This window comes from Macaca nemestrina, chromosome 13, assembly GCF_043159975.1.
Source record: "Macaca nemestrina isolate mMacNem1 chromosome 13, mMacNem.hap1, whole genome shotgun sequence".
In the NCBI taxonomy this organism is placed as follows: Eukaryota; Metazoa; Chordata; class Mammalia; order Primates; family Cercopithecidae; genus Macaca; species Macaca nemestrina.
The window spans coordinates 75096588-75111702 of NC_092137.1; the positions used below are offsets into that span (position 1 = coordinate 75096588).

The following is a 15115-nucleotide window of genomic DNA, read 5'->3' on the forward strand; positions in this document are numbered from 1 at the left end:
CTCAGGTGATGAGTGTGCTAAAATCTCAGATTTCACCACTACACAATTTATCTATGTAATAAAAAAACCACTTATAGTCCAAAAGCTATTGAAATAAAAAATGCATATTTAAAAATGTGGGCGAAAGATTTGAACAGACACTTCACATTAGAAGAGATATGGATGGCAAATAAGTGCAGAAAAAGATGCTCAGCATCATTAGTAATTAGCAAAATAAAATCGTAATGAGATATCATTACATACCTACTAGAGGACATAAAAAATTCTGATGATATCAAGTGCTGACAGAATGCAGAGGTGCTGGAGCTCTCATGCATTGCTTATGGGAATGCAAAATGGTATAGCCACTTTGGAAAAGCAGTCTGGCAATTTCTTATAAAGTTAAAGATATTCTTTACACATAACCCAGAAATCTCAGTCTTAAATATTAAAGCAAGAGAAATAAAAATATATTTTACTGTATGGGAGTAGCAGCTTTACTCATAATGTCTCAAAACTGGAAACAACCCAGTGTCCCTCAACTGGTTAATAAACAAACCATGGTACATCCACATGATGGAATCCTACTCAGTAATATGAAGGACTGAACTGTCAATAAGTGAACTACATGATCTCGAAAGCAATATGCTAAATGGAAGAAAGCAGACGTAACTGGCAGCATACTGCAGGTCCCATTTATAAGATTTTTTTTAAAAAACAAAACTGTAGGGGCATAGCTCAGGTTATTGGTTGCCAGGGACTGGAACTGGGTAATTACCCTAATTAAGACAAGATAGGTAGCCGGGCGCCGTGGCTCAAGCCTGTAATCCCAGCACTTTGGGAGGCTGAGGTGGGCGGATCACCTGAGGTCAAGAGTTCAAGACCAGCCTAGGCAACATGGAGAAACCCTGTATCTACTGAAAATACAAAAATTAGCTGGGCGTGGTGGCACATGCCCGAGGCTGAGGCCGGAGAATCGCTTGAACCTGGGAGGTAGAGGTTGCAGTGAGCCGAGATCGTGCCATTGCATTCCAGCCTGGGCAACAAAGTGAAACTCTGTCAAAAAAAAAAAAAAAAAAAAAAAAAAAAAAAAGACAACATATGCAAAAGTGTAAAATGCTACATGAGAAGATATTATAGTATTGTGAAACATCGGCAAACCTTCCTCAGGAAGGCAATCCGTGGGAGAGAACGTCTTTTACCGTCTTTCTTGAGGCGATGGTGCCTGCTATCTCACACTTTGGCATTTAAAAGGAGGCTCTTGAGAGATTTATTTGCAACCTTTGTTCCAAAGTGACTTGCTAGCAACTTACAAGGTAGCTTCTTTCACTAAGTTCTTTCTTTCCAGGCACTTAAACGTCAGTGGCAGTTATCCTCCATTTCTGCTCCTCTGACGAGCGGAATTAGAATTCACTCTTATTTTATTTTCTTTTTTCTCCCTGTACTTCAATGGATGCAAATCTTATTTTATTTTTTATATGGCTCTCAATTTAAAAAAACAAAAGCATAGAAGTGCATATAGTTGGGGAGAGTTTTGGAAACCTTAAGAAGTCAAGTGTGGCTAGTAGTTGGATAGATGGGGAAGTGGCAGGAGATAGGGCAGGAGATCCATGATGGCCATGAAGGAGATGGTGTCTGTGGGGTCCTTTTTGCAAAGGTCCTTACAGCCTTTCTGCTCCGGGCTTAAATCAGTGGATCTCAATGTGTTACACCCAGACCAGCAGCACTGACCTTGCCTGAGAGCTTGTTAGAAATGCAAATTCTCAGGCCCCACCTCAAACATTTTGCATCAAAACTCTGAATCGGGCTCAGCTCTGTGTTTTAATTAGCCTGCCAGGTGATTTTTATCCATGTTGAAACCTGAAAACCATTGGTGTAAAGTATTTCCAATTTGAAATTGGAAATCTCCCAATTTGGCTAGCTCCCCAGTGAGCTAGCCAAAAAGCCAGCTGCCTTCCTGATCTCTTAGCCCATCCCCTTGTATGAGGTCCCCTGTCTTGGTTCTCTAAACCCCAGAGAAGCCCTGTTCTCTGAAATAATGGCAAGGAGGTAAGGACTTGCCTCTGAATGAATAGATGGGATTTTATTTACTGGCAAAGAAGCGCCTGGGAGGGCTGCACTTCACAGTGCTTGCCTAAATCCAGATACCACTCTCTTTGGATTGAAAAGACCTGGAAGTAACCCAGAATAGGTGCTCAGGAGGCGCTGGGTCATCTAGTGCTAGGATGTTACAATGTGTTCTCTGCTGTTTCTCCAGATCCTGTGGCTCTTTTCTGTCTGTTCCCATCATCCAAGGACAGAGCATCCCACCCTGACCTCCCTGCAGAACAAGGAGGCCGTGACTGTTTGAAATTGCCGTGAACCCTCAGGGGCAGCTCCAATGCCTTTGACTTTCAGACCCCTCACCTGGAAGCCATCTCTGCTTCACCAGAACTTACTCTACTCCCAAAATCTACCTGGGATTACCGCCTGTATGTCTTGTTTTCCTTACAGTGCTTAGTGCTTAGCATATAGGAAAGAACCCAATAAATGATAATTACTATTTTTGGTGTTTTTCTTTAATTTTTTTTATTAAACAGGGGGAGAAAAGAGGGAGGAAACCCTAAGGAGAGGGACCATTAGAGCCAGCTATATAACTTGCAGGGCCCAGTGCAAAGTGAAAATGTGAAGCTTGGATGCTGGAAAATCACTCTTTCCTTCCCATGGGCCCAACTCTTCCAGGCCATGTCTGATAGGTAACCCCCAAGAGGTTGCAACCTCCTTGCAGGGACATGCTTGGAAACTGAGATGGTTGCGAGGACACACTGAGTCACTTGCCAAACACATCATTACCAGGGCACTTGCAACCCAGGGCAGGGATGGCTGTTACCTTGTCCTGCAAGGAGCATGCCCAAACCCGACCCTCCCCATTTATGCACCCAAGCACTGGCTGGCTGGAGGGCAATGGAGGAATAACATGGTTGTCACTCCGGCAGAGCGTGGCGGCTGTCACAGAACGGGAAGGAAAATATTGGCCTCAGGTTCAAAGATCAGGTGGCTAAGAACTCATCCCAGGGAGGTGCTGGGAGGTGACCACACATGAATCATCTGACCATATCACCTTGTCTCATTAGTGACATCTATGGCTTACCAGACAGACCCACCCTCATGGGCATGTGCCCTGGGTAGTCACACAGGGCCATGCTCAGAAGGGCCCCATGCTTGATGTAATACTCGTCTGTTGCTATCTTGAAATTCTAATGATTTTATCTTTGAACTTGTGTTTATTTAGTGAAGTCCAGCAGGACAATGAAGCACACTTGTAAACAGAGGAGGAATGTGTGTCCGCCGTTCCTTTCTACCCCATTTGCCTGTAGTATTCCCGAGGCCCCCTGAGCACAGAATCTGGTGGATTCACAGCATGTGGGAGTTTAATGAATACAAGGAAGTCACGTGAGTGCAAGTGTGGTATATCTATAACTGAGTAAGTGGGGATATTACAGTCCTAGATGTCACACCTTCTGTTCCAACTAGAACTTGCTTCACATACAAAGAGAAGGCATTTTAAGAAACAAAAACAATTAAGGAACTTATCGTCTTTTCTTGCTGTATCAGTCAACCACTTATGCTAAAGAAGATGACATAGAAGGAGAGGAAAAGATTGCACAACCCATAGTTCCTCTTCTCTTCAGTCCTTCCTTCCTCATCAGTAAGCGTAGGATAGAGAGTATTAGTATAATGTCCGTGTATTGAGAAGTGACATAAAAATAGTTGAGTTCGTTTTGCACAGCGTTTCCACTGTCCTAGTAAGAATGAAATACACATGCACATTTGAGCTTTGAAACACAAACTGTGTAATTTTGATGATTTCAAATATGAGTTAAATGTGCTTGTTTGCGGCCGGGCGCGGTGGCTCAAGCCTGTAATCCCAGCACTTTGGGAGGCCGAGACGGGCGGATCACGAGGTCAGGAGATCGAGACCATCCTGGCTAACACAATGAAACCCCGTCTCTACTAAAAATACAAAAAAATTAGCCGGGCGAGGTGGCGGGCGCCTGTAGTCCCAGCTACTCGGGAGGCTGAGGCAGGAGAATGGCGTAAACCCGGGAGGCGGAGCTTGCAGTGAGCCGAGATAGCGCCACTGCACTCCAGCCTGGGCGACAGAGCGAGACTCCGTCTCAAAAAAAAAAAAAAAAAAAAAAAGTGCTTGTTTGCATTTAAAACTGGCATTGCACAATATGAAGATGAACAGTAAAATTTATGCTAATAATTTAAATTTTCAATTTTCTATACTTAGAATGACACTAGTAGCAAATGAAAAACACCATGACAAGTCAACAGAGAGAAAGCGGAAGAAAGAAAAAAAGTCTTATATTTTAGTATCTTTAATGACCCTTACTCTTTGAAAAAGGGGTCCTACATTTTAATTTTGTACTGGGACCTACAAATTATGTAGCTGACCCTGCCCTAGTCAACCAGGACTTACCCTGTGTCCCACAGGCTTCCTTTGCACCCCAAGACCTGGTATCATGCTCTGCAATTTCAGCATTCATTTGGCTGATCTGTATTCCAGGTACATAATGCTTTGGAAAAGAGAATGTGTTATATTAAGACATAAAGTTGTATATGCATGAAAAACTTATAAAAATGGTCTGATTTTAGACAAGGATGTTTATCTCAACACTTTTTATAATAGCAAAAATTTGGAACAACATATCTGTTGCAATATGGGAGATCAATTTATTAAATGAATTTATGTCCACGAAGTGGAATATTTTGAGCCTTTGAAACTGATGTCAAAGCTACATATTTATTGACGTGGAAAAACATTCTTGCTGTATTAATAAATTTAAAAATTAGATTACAAACCAGTAAGGATAGTGTGCTACAACTGTGGCTGGGTGCGGTGGTTCACGCCTGTAATCCCAAAAATTTGGGAGGCCGAGGTGGGCGGACCACCTGAGGTCAGGAGTTTGAGACTAGCCTGACCAACATGGTGAAACCCTATCTCTATTAAAAATGGAAAAGTTAGCTGGGTGTGGTGACACATGCCTGTAATTCCAGCTACTTGGGAGGCTGAGGCAGGAGAATCACTTGAATCTGGGAGGCAGAGGTTGTGATGAGCTGAGATCGTGCTATTGCACTCCAGTGTGGGTGACAAGAGCAAGACTCTGTTTCGGGAAAAAAAAAAAAAAAGGAAAACTGTAACCATATGCTACATGTACATTTAAAGTATCTGAAAGGACAAATATAAAAATATTTATAGTAATTATTCTAGACTATAAGGTTATAACTTTTAAAAAATCTATGTCTTCTAGCTTTTTCTCAATTAACATGTATTACTTGCATAAATAAATAATATGTTTGCTTTTTGGTTTGAAGTCTATGATGGTTAATTCTTTGTTTCAGCTTCATTAGACTAAAGATGTTTGGACAAACTATTCTTTTAAATGTGATTACCACTTAAATCAGTAGACTTTGAGTAAAGCAGATTACCTTTCATTATGCAGTGGGCTTCATCCAGTTAGATAAAGTCCTTAAAATTTAATAACATAAGGCCAGGCACGGTGGCTCATGCCTGTAATCCTAGCACTTTGGGAGGCTGAGGCGGGTGGATCACGAGGTCAGGAGATCGAGACCATCCTGGCTAACATGGTGAAACCCTGTCTCTACTAAAAAAAATACAAAAAATTAGCCGGGCGTGGTGGTGGGTGCCTGTAGTCACAGCTACTGGAGAGGCTGAGGCAGGAGAATGGCGTGAACCCGGGGGGAGGAGTTTGCAGTGAGCCGAGATCACACCATTGCACTCCAGACTGGGTGACAGAGCAAGACTCTGTCTCAAAAAAAAAAAAAAAAAAAAAAAAAAAAAATTTAATAACATAAAATTAACTATCCTAGTTGAGTAGCTGAAAAAATTCACATTTTCATTCACAAGTATTTATTAAGCGCATAGAATCTGTGATGTGTTGAGATCACAAAGTTAGATAAAACCTAGTCCTTTCCCCCAAGAAACTCCTCCTCTTTTAGAGGAAGCTGGTCAAAGAAGCAGACAATGATAATACAAGGTGATAAGGGCAATGGTGGAAAGGCTCCTGGAGGTGAGTGTGGTATTATCTTTTTTGGGGGGAGGGGGGCTACAAAATGTGATATAAATCTATGAAATGAACCGTAAGATCAAGGAGCTTATGTCTGAATCCAGACGCAGAATGGACCAACCTCATGACTAAAGTTGTCTAGGATGACACAGAACTTGGCTTAGACAAAAAGGTGACACTGAACTTCATCTAAAGAATAAGTAGAAATGCTAACGAAGGGGGAAGACAGTGCATTCCAGGTTGAGAATGGGATGGTGGGGTAGCACACAGCATGAGTCATGAATCAGAGATAGCATGGTGCCTCAGGAATTTGTGTTACTCAAGTGGGAAAAGTGGGGAGAGCCACAGGAAAGGTTCTTGAGATCCACGAAGCAACCTATACTTACTGGGAGTCTGCTATTACCAGGTACTGAGCATGTGTGTGGGTGTTGGAGAGAGGGGATGAAGTATGAAGCAGAGTGTGGTGTTTCTGCCTTCAAGGAGTTAACAGATAGGCTGGACACACACACACACACACACACACACACACACACACACATACACACAGCATTCTCCGTAGGCTGGAGTGATCAGAGATGGTTTTGTCCATTATAGTGATACATGTCTTGTGTCTGGGGTGGAAACTGGGAGTAGACCAGGGTGAAGGGGATGGACAACAGAGAAAGGGTGCAGTCATATGTAAGCAAAGGTTCAAAGAAGGCTCAGAGGAGCCCAGTTTCCACTACCTTGGCAAGAAGTCAAATTTGCTGGATGGAAGAGTTTGCATCAGGAAGGAGGCTAGGGCAGGATGGAGGAGAGTGATAAACACCAGCTGAAGTAACTTGGACTTCATCCTGTGGGGAGTAACACTTGATCAAAACAGGAGTGTGGCAAAATTTTAGGTGTGTAAGATGGTGATGTGGGTGTAGGAAGAGCAACTGAAGTGTAGGGCTCTTGAGGAAGCAAGATCAGGGATGGGGCAATATTATAAAGAGCTTTGAACAATAAACTAAAGGCTTTGAAGTTTATCTTTCAGGCTACTAGTGTTTTTCCAAAAAGTTTTAGAGCAGTGGCACCCTCCCTCCTTTTTTTTTTTTTCAAAATAATCTTAGCAAAAGTTCAATATATCAAACAGAAACTAGCAGCCATCAAGTTTGCTTAGTTCAAAAACTCCTGCTGAAAGCAATGGGGATTCAAGGAAGTTGTAAACTCTGATGGCAGTGTAGGATCTGATTGACAGGAGAGAAGCTGAAAGCTAGAGGCAGGTTAGAAAGAGATGATGAAGGTGTGGATGGTGGAGAAGAAGGGAGCGAGATGGATTTCAAGGGTTTAGGGGGGAGAAGCAACACGGAGGAGAGGGGAAGAGCCCAATCCCAACCAGGAAAGAGAAAGCAGAGCCCTTGACGGTGGTGGTTGTGGGGTGAGGTTCTTGGCTGCCATCAGGGAGGAAAACTTGAAAACATCTGGTCCAGTTGTGTGGCCTCTGCTACGGATGGACAGTACTGCCTGTCCCCTAAACTTTGTTCAGTGCTGAGACTTTTTGGAGGAACTTTTGGAAGAAGATTTGAATTTTGAGTCTTACAAAAAGTACAATACTATGCGTGTGTCCATGCAGTCTGACAATCAGAAGTAAAACACCTCTTCCATCTGGGCTGTCAGAAAAGTTTTGTTTGAAAGTTCCAACACAGGATCTTTTTTTTTTTTTTTTAACTTTTATTTTAAGTTCAGGGGTACATGTGCAAGATGTGCAGGCTTCTTACATAGGTAAATGTGTGTTAAGGAAGTTTGTTGTACAGATTATGTCATCGGCCAGGTATTGAGCCTAGTATCCATTAGCTATTTTTCCTGATCCTCTCCCTTCTCCCACCCACTGTCCTCCAGTAGACCCCAGTGTGTGTTGTTCCCCTCTGTGTGTCCAGGTGTCTATGTGACACAGTTCTTGGAATTGCTAACAACAATAATCTTGAGTCCTGGGCTAAAATTACCTATACAGATCCCTGACTGTCAAGGATTGCGATTGATTTGAGATTTTGCTGTACTTGCATGCTAACAAGCCTGACTCATGAATGCCAACAGAAGACAGAAGACTCCTGGGTCAGAGGCAAAATACGGCTTAGTACTTATAGTAAGAGCAGCAGCCTAGTATCCCTACTTTTGCGTTGGTTTCTCAAACCCCAATTTCCACAGGGTGACGAAAGACCCAGGTAAATCTTTTTTTTTTTTTTTGAGACAGAGTCTGGCTTTGTCGCCCAGGCTGGAGTGCAGTGGGGCGATCTCGGCTCACTGCAAGCTCTGCCTTCCGGGTTCACACCATTCTCCTGCCTCAGCCTCCTGAGTAGCTGGGACTACCGGCGCCCACCACCATGCCTAGTTAATTTTTTGCATTTTTAGTAGAGACGGGGATTCACCATGTTAGCCAGGATGGTCTCGATCTCCTAACCTCACGATCCCCCTGCCTCGGCCTCCCAAAGTGCTGGGATTACAAGCATGAGCCACCGTGCCCGGTAGGCCCAGGTAATTCTTGCACTTGTTGTGGGTTACATTACAAGAGAGGAATTTCAGGCTTAGTGAACTCAAATCTTTTGTGATGGGCCAGGTGCAGTAGCTTACATCTGGAATCCTAGCACTTTGGGAGGCCGAGGTGGGAGAATCACTTGAGCCCAGAAGTTGGAGACCAGCCTGGGCAACATGACGAAACCCCATCTCTACAAAGAATACAAAAGTAGTCAGGGGTGGTAGCATGTTCCTATGGTCCCAGCTACCTGGGAGGCTGAGGTAGGAGGATGGATTGAGCCAGGGAGGTGGAGGTTGCAGTCAGCTGAGATTGCACCACTGCACTCCAGCCTGGGTGACAGGGGAGACCCTGTCTCGGAAAAATGAAATCTTTTGTGACAGACAATAAGCCTATCTGAACTTTGCCCTGAAAAAAGCTACTATCTTTGTTATATTGGGCAGTAAACACACCTGACCCTGTCCTGGAGGGAGACACTATACCTTCCAGGGCTGTTAGCTGCACAGACAGATAGTCTGCAATAAAGGCAGGGAGTGCTCTGACTCTAAGATATGCAGAAATGCCAGAGACCTGTGAAGAATTGTCTCCTAATGTCACAAGGCTCTGATAATGCTGAGCTGAAGAGATGACACATTTCTTTCACTCCTTATCTTTTTCCTCCATGGAATCCATAATAATAGATGACTTTTCCAGTTGACCTAAAAGGTCAAGTCTTCTCTCACACTGGAATTCTTTGAAGTGTCTCAGATGTCTGACCGCTAGGAATCTGAAGTTCTACCCTAAGGGGTAGTTCTGCTTGTCTATGCATGGCTAGTTTAATGATTCTTCACTGACTATGCTTTTAAGTTACTTTGATTCTTCTTACCTCAAAGCTCTCAGATTCTTTAGTAGCTTGAAATTTTGTAAAACTGAGCTGATTCTATTTACTTGGACCAAAATGCTAAACTCAAAATTAAGAGGTCTATGAGGAACATTCAGAAACTCTCCTAAATAATTTTCTCAAGTTTGAAAGAAATAAAAGGCATATGGAGCTTTGCAGAAAGCAGTTGTAAAATAGAGCAGCCAACACACCTTGCTGAAAGATTTAATGAGGCAATTGAAGAAAGTACTTCCATATCTTGTGGGTTCTTCTAAGCTACCAGTCTTGTTACTTTATAATCTCACCACACTGAAGAGTTACACTCTGGCACCTACAGATATGATGAGTTTTGTCAAAACAGCTCTGCAGATGGGACGAGGAACTGTAGTTCCTTTGAGCCAGATCTCTAAAGGGAATCCCCTTACCCACTTCTGAGTCTAGAGGTCTCCAGTAGAGGCTGCATCTCATTGCAGTGGACCAGCCTTATATGTCAAGTGAAACTAACTTTGTTTTTGCTACAATGACTGATTGAACCCAAACCAAAGGCAACTGGGTATAGACTGGATGTAATGGAGCTCAACCCATTGTGAGGTGGCTTGGAGAAAAATTTAGCTCTTAGTGCAGGTGACCCATATTGGATGGGACAGACAAAACCAATCAAATCTTCTCTATAAGGCATATAAATGTCAGATCCACAGAGGGATGTCGGCATAACCTTAGTAAACAAAGCTGTCAGTGGTTCAGTTCTCTTTGAGTCCTAGTCATCAAACCCAGGATACACTGGGACTCAGACAAACAGAAGAGTTAAGAAGAATAAACAGATCCCACATGCTCTCACGTTCCCTTGTATGCTCATCTCTATTTCCAAGCCTTCCTTGAAATCGAAAAACACTATTATGTCCTAAAACAATTTAAGGACCTTTTAATAAATATGTAAACAGACCTAGGATTAGAGTTAAAGAGGTGGAAAGTAAATCCCACTTGCAGAAGATCTGAGACCCCGGAGAACAGGCACTGTGCTCTAGCCCAGCACTCTATAAGCATCAAGTTAGGCAAACATCTGCTGGTGAGGAGAGAAAGTTGGCTTCACCATCGGTACTGCCAAAGACAAAGGTGAAGACTTGCTCCCAGCTGCTGCAGGAAAATATTCTATAGTGACTAAATATTCTATAGAGACTAAAAAAGTTGAAGCACATTAGGAATGAAAGCTTCTTTGTCCACACCCCCTTAATAGAGGATCTCATCCTTTCCCATGCCTCTAAATGTAAGTTAACTTGACAACTCCCAAATTTTACCTGAAGCCAGATTTCTGATATGAACAGAAACTCATGTAACAGTCCACTTGTGATCTCCACCTGAGTTATCACAGGCATTCGAGTTTAGCATGTCCGAAATGGAACTCTGGATCTACCCGTCAAATCCATTCTTCCCCATATTTCTGTCTCAATAAATGGTACTTCCCACTTGCTTAAGTCAGGAACCTGAAGTTGGCTCTTCATCCTTCATATCCAATCCACCAGCAAGTGCTGTCGGTTCTATCTCCAAAACATGTCTTGACTCCACCCGCTTTTCTCCCTCTCTACAGCCATCATCCTTTGCCAGGCCACTGTCATCTTTTGCCTGGTTGGCTCAGTGGCCTCCTAACTGGTTGGCTACTTCCCCTTCTGCTCTTTTTCAATCCATGTTCCAGACAACAGCCTGAGTGATTAAAATATTACCCCTCTGTATCTGCAGATTCTGCAATCAGAAATTCAACCAACTGTGGATCAGAAATATTTGAAAAAAAATTAAAAATAACAATACGACAATAAAAATAATAGAAATTAAAAAACCAATACAGTATAACCATTTGCAGAGCATTAACATTGTATTAGGTATTAGGAGTAATCTAGGGATGATTTAAAGTATATGGGAGGATGTGTGTAGGTTATATGCCAAAACTATGCCATTTTATATCAGGAATTTGAGTATTTTGGTGTCCCTGGGGAGTTCTGGAAACAATTCCTTGAAGATACCTAAGAATGCTGTATATATACACAGTCAATGTATCTCTTAACAATGAAAATATGTCCTGAGAAATGCGTCATTAGGTGATTTTGTCATTATGGGAACATCATAGAGTGTACTTAAACAAACCTAGATGGTAGAGCCTACTCCACACCTAGGCTGTATGGTACAGCCTATTGCTCCTAGACTACAAACCTGTACAGCGTATTACTCTATTGAATACTGTAGGCAATTGGAGTACAATAGTATTTGTGTATCTAAACATAGACAAGGTATAGTAAAAATATGATATGATAATCTTATGAGACTGCTGTTGTATATGCGGTCTGTTGTTGACTGAAATATCATTATGCGGCACATGACACGTATACACACACACACACACACACACACACACTGAACCATGCCACTGATCTGCTTAGTACCCTTTAGAGGGTTCCCATTGAACTTGGAATAAAAATCCCACCTTCCTCTCATAGCCTTTCAGATTCTCTCTGGAGCTGAGGTTCATCTCACGCCCCCTTCATCTATGCTGGTCCCACTCTACTTCTAGCAGTGGCAAGTTCTTGCCAAGATATTTCCTGCTCCAGTGCCTGTGAGCATGTGGTTCCCTCTCCTGCAAGGCTTTTTGGCCCCCACACTGCCTGGCACTGGGGGATGTCATGCACATTGTATTTTCATGAGCAATGTCCCCTAGAGCTGTCCATCAAGGCAGCCCTCTTTCCTGACCACACAACCTGAAATCAGCTGCCGGCTTCTCATACTCAGAGCACTACATTTTTCTCCCTCATAGCCTGTAACACAACTTGTAATACATATTTATTTGGGTTTTTACTTTTTAACTCTCTGAGGCCTGCTTAGACTGTAAGCTTCCTTCAGGTAAGGATCACACTTGACATGTTAACCACTGTATATCTATGGGCTTGATACCGTGCTTGGCATAAATCGGTGTTCTGTAAATTCTTGTGGAATGAATGAATGAAGGAAAACCCAAAGGGCAAGGGGAACAGGGTCTAATAGGGCTGGGTGAGAGTGAATTAAGCAGCAATATGACACCAATACTGAACGAACTCCAGGCTTGAGGGCATGACATGCTGGTGCTTCTCTGAGAGTCCCATCTGCCAAGGCTCTTAGAACTGGGTGCTGATAGCTCTTTAAGTGAGGGTAAATATTAACACACCAGGATTACCCCAACTGTGAACTCAGCCTACGTGGTGGTCCGAGATAAAGGCCTTATCTCTTGCTACGATCACCAGACACAAATGAAGAGAGATCAGTATTCTCTGCTTCTTTCCCTCCTCCCACACTTCCACTCCATATCCTGGTATTCTTTGCCCTTTCAAGCTTCTGTGCTCTGCCTTCATTATTTATTTATTCTTTTGCTTCTCCTTTCTCCATGCCCAGGAGGCTGCCCTTTCTTTTTGGCCCCTGTATTCCAAAGGGATCTCAGGCATTCTGGCCCTTGACTTGGGTCACCACTGCTGAATTAACCGCCCTACTCTCGTGTCTTTCCTTCTGGTCTTTTGGGTAGTCTTGGCTAGAGAGCCCCAGCCACCTGCCTGCCCCTGCTGACCAGCATGGACTCCCACCGATCAGCCTGTTATCTTTGCGCCCTGATCCTCCCTCTCTGAGGCTGCACGTAGCTGTCTCTAGAGGGAGGGAGAGCCATTTCTCATGCTTCTGTGATTTAAAAAGGCAGGCATTACTTTATCAAAAAGTGCACAGGAAAACCATAGCCCAGAATAAAAACAGATCCCTTTCTCTGTGGTTTCTTTCTGCTTCCTTTTTAAACTTCTCTGTTTTTGGTTGTACATATAGTCAACAGAAATTAAAACCATAAGTCAGTGGACATCAAGTTACTATTGGAAAAACTACCAGTAGCATTATGTGTATTTACTTTTATTCAAAATGTCATTACATGTTATCATAATGCACATACGATAAACTTCAGTGGGTGTGAAAGGTAGACACGAAATGTTAAGTGTCCCTCCTGTGTCCACACTGCCCCACTTCCCCTTAGCAAGTTTCTTGCATAATGTTCTGAAGATCCCTGTGTATTTAAAAACATGCATATAGCTGCACTTTCCTTCCCCTCCTCCCACTCTTGCATTGTTCTGCACCTTGCTCGGTTCTCTGAACAATATATTCTGCATCAGGAATCCAAAAGTGTTCTAACCTTTTTTTTTTTCCCAAGATGGAGTCTTGCTCTGTAACCCAGGCTAGAGTGCAGTGGCTCAATCTCGGCTTACTGCAACCTCCGCCTCCCGGGTCCAAGCGATTCTCCTGCCTCAGCCTCCTGAGTAGCACGGGCACGTGCCACCATGCCCAGCTAATTTTTGTATTTTTAGTAGAAATGAAGTTTCACCATGTTGGCCAGGCTGGTCGTGAACTCCTGGACTCAAGTGATCTGCCCGCCTCAGCTTCCCAAAGTGCTGGGATGACAGGCCTGAGCCACTGTGCCTGGCCTCAAAAAAGTGTTCTAACTTTTTATAGCTGCATAGTATTTCATTTTTTGGACAAATCATAATTTACCTTAAGAAAATGACATGAAATTTCACACATATATTACAGTATATTTATGAATAGATTCCTCAAAATCAAGGGGTATAAATACATTCATTTTTAATTTGATAGAGATTGTTGAATTGCCATCTGGAGTAGTTTATGACTGTGCCTACTCTATATATCTTTGTCAGTATAGTTTAAAAATTTTTCTATTTTGCCAATCTGTGAACTGAAAAATGCAGTTATTATAATTTTAATTTGCATTTTCTTTTTTTTTTTTGAGATGGAGTCTGGCTCTGTCTCCCAGGCTAGAGTGCAGTGGTGCGATCTTGGCTCACTGAAAGCTCCGCCTCCTGGGTTCACACCATTCTCCTGCTTCGGCCTCCTGAGTAACTGGGACTACAGGCAACTGCCACCATACCAGGTTAATTTTTTTTGTATTTTTAGTAGAGATGGGGTTTCACCGTGTTAGCCAGGATGATCTCGATCTCCTGACCTTGTGATTCGCCCACCTCGGCCTCCCAAAGTGCTGGTATTACAGGTGAGAGCCACTGCACCTGGCTGCATTTTCTTGTGTGACTTCAAGCATATATGTGTATGTTTAGAGCAGGCGTGTCCAATCTTTTGGCTTCCCTGGGCCACACTGGAAGAAGAAGAATTGTCTTGGGCCACACAGAAAATACACTAACACCAACAATACCTGAGGAACTGAAAAACAAAACAAAACAAAAATCACAAAAAAATCTCATAGTGTTTTAAGAAAGTTTATGAATTTGTGTTGGGCCACATTCAAAGCTGTCCTAGGCTGCATGTGGCTTATGAGCCATGAGTTGGACAAGCTTAATTTTGACCTTTTATATTTCCTTTTCTATAAACACTTCATATTCTGCCTATTTATTCAAATGGAACAATAATTTTTTCCTTATTGAGTTGTAAAAGTTATTTATATTTTCAGGAAGTTTGTTTATGGTGGGCTTGTCTTGAGTAATTAAAAAAATTTTAAAGTAATTCGATTCAGCCTTTTTTTTTTTTTTTTTTTGAGACGGAGTCTTCCTGTGTCGCCCAGGCTGGAGTGCAGTGGTGCGATCTTGGCTCACTGCAAGCTCCGCCTCCCTGGTTCACGCCATTCTCCTGCTTCAGCCTCCTAAGTAGCTGGGACTACAGGCACCCACCACCACGCCCGGTTAATTTTTTTGTATT

General features: G+C 42.8%; 1 long non-coding RNA gene across 2 annotated transcripts in view; it reads left to right on the forward strand.

The window, feature by feature from the left end:
- Positions 1–3556, forward strand: part of LOC139357712 (uncharacterized) — a 30217-nt gene extending 26661 nt beyond the window's left edge. Inside the window, exons 3-4 of one of the 2 annotated variants that reach the window (XR_011611318.1) lie at positions 2237–2450; positions 3251–3556. This is a non-coding gene — a long non-coding RNA (uncharacterized lncRNA). Of the gene's footprint in view, positions 1–2236; positions 2538–3250 lie in introns of those variants that run through there. The other variant, XR_011611317.1, reaches the window with a different exon arrangement.
- Positions 3557–15115: the final 11559 nt, after the last annotated feature.